The sequence below is a fragment of the Gossypium arboreum genome, chromosome 4 (genome assembly GCF_025698485.1).
Source record: "Gossypium arboreum isolate Shixiya-1 chromosome 4, ASM2569848v2, whole genome shotgun sequence".
In the NCBI taxonomy this organism is placed as follows: Eukaryota; Viridiplantae; Streptophyta; class Magnoliopsida; order Malvales; family Malvaceae; genus Gossypium; species Gossypium arboreum.
The window spans coordinates 27,331,851-27,334,054 of NC_069073.1; positions in this window are offsets into that span (position 1 = coordinate 27,331,851).

The following is a 2,204-nucleotide window of genomic DNA, read 5'->3' on the forward strand; positions in this document are numbered from 1 at the left end:
ACTACGACCCCTCAGGGTTACAAGTCCAAATCGACCACCTCCCTAACTTTTAGGGATTTCGGCTTTTCCTAAAATATGTAAGAAGACTAAGTTTTGGAGAAGACTTACCACCGATTCCTTAGTGAATGATTCCAATGAGTTTCCCACTCGATCCCGATGTAGATCTAAGCCCTCAGGTGATAACAAAAGTCGAGTTTTCAGTGACTTTAGTATTCAGCCAAGTCTCTTTTAATGTGGGGTTTTCGGCTTTTTGCAACTTGTTTTTAGAAAGGTAAAACGAGTAGGTTTTGCTATGGTCTTGTCGTCAAAACTTGAAGTTTTAGAGGGCTGGTGAATCGGACACAAATGATGAAGAGAAGAGATGTGGTTTTGGTTATAAGAAATCGGCACAAGAAGAATCAAGCTTTCGGGATTTCAGCTTTTGTGTATAAGGCTTAAGAATAATGATAAGAACGTGGAGATGAATAGAATAATGGAAGGATTCAGCTATGGGGGAAAGAAGAAGGAAGATAGATGGAGAGAAGAAGAAAAGAAAAGAAAGGAAGAGAAGGAAGAATGGTCAGGAAAGAAAAAAAAACGGCACAACACTCCCAAATGCCGAATTTATACCTAGCCTTTGACCTAGCCGAAATTTACCCCCTAAAGAAACCCTTGGCCGGCCAACTCTTGCTCCTCAAGAGTCCACTATTCAGCCAACACCATCCTCCTTGATCAGCTCCTAAATCCTCTCCCTTATCCCCTCCTTACTCAATCTCCTGAGCAACTCAAACTCCTCCTGACAGACTTTTACTTCAGTTCCACTACTTACCTTTTTTGTTCATAAAAATTAATCCCTTGATTTGCTGTCATTGTGACTTGAACCTGGGTCCTTCCGAGCTTCCACACGCCACTTATAGCCTTCCCTATGGCATCACTTGCCACTTCACCACTTGCTTCCTTGTGATCTATTTTACACAATTAATTCCTCAAAGCTCACTTTACAAGAACCCCTTTCTCTTATGGAATTAAAATTAATTAAAACTATCGGGTTATCCTAAGCTTGGGCCTTCTAGAGGCCCACTATCACAATTAAACCTACACTTAACAAGCAGAACACAAAATTTTTAATTTTACAGATTTTTTTCAGAATTCCCAAAAATTTAGGGCGTTACAATGACGTTTTATGGGCATTATGGGCAACATACAAAACTCCATTAGGGATGTCACTATATCAATTGGTTTTTGGGAAGCATGTCACTTGCCAGTTGAATTGGAGCAGAAAGCAATATGGGCAATTAAGCAAGTGAACATGGACTATGAAGCTGTTGGAAAGAAAAGCCTATTGGATATCACTGAACTAGAGGAGATTAGGTGAAATGCCTATTAAAATGCTGCAACTTACAAGGAAAAGACCAAACGATGACATGTCAGAATTATTTTGCAACGAGAATTTATCATGGGTCAACAAGTTTTATTATTCAAAATTGCACCTGGGTAAATTCCTCTCATGTTGGTCTGGATCTTTCGAAGTTGTCGAAGTATTTCCTTATGGTGCAATAAAAATCAAAGGTTTACATGATGGACACCAATTCAAAGTGAATGAATAGCGGTTGAAACACTATTTTGGGAATATTAATTAAAAGCAACAAAGACCATTAAATTGGTCAAAAAATTTTAATTTTTATTGAATTTATCTTTATGTGATTTTTTTTTTTGTTCAAGTTTATTGTACATCTTTTTCTTTTTTTTGCAGAATAATTACGTACCATTGTTGACGCTCTTGGGCTTTACTATCAATGCAATTCATACTTTTGTACTGTCACTTATGACTCATCAACAATGATGGCATATTAGAAGTTTCAGATCCCACTGTTTGATCCAAAGTGACCTAGTTATCTGATCTGCCTGAGGGGCGCAATTCTTATTGGACGTATTTATTCTTGCTAGCTTTATATCCCTTCACAAAAGTCATGCCTTTTTACTCGCTATAAGCCCCCTTTCTACTGTGTTAACTGTAACACATACAAAGTAGCTATTTTTATTCACTTTCTCTTCCTGAAGCTCGTACCTTTACAACTTTAAACTGTCTTCACTCAAAAAAATATGTCATGAATGAGTGGATCAGTCAAAAAAGCCATCAAGTTGTTGAAGAACACTCGTCGTTTGCAACTGTAGTTCGTGAACCGGAATCCTCCATGCCAATGGAAAAAAAGGAGCCGGTGATC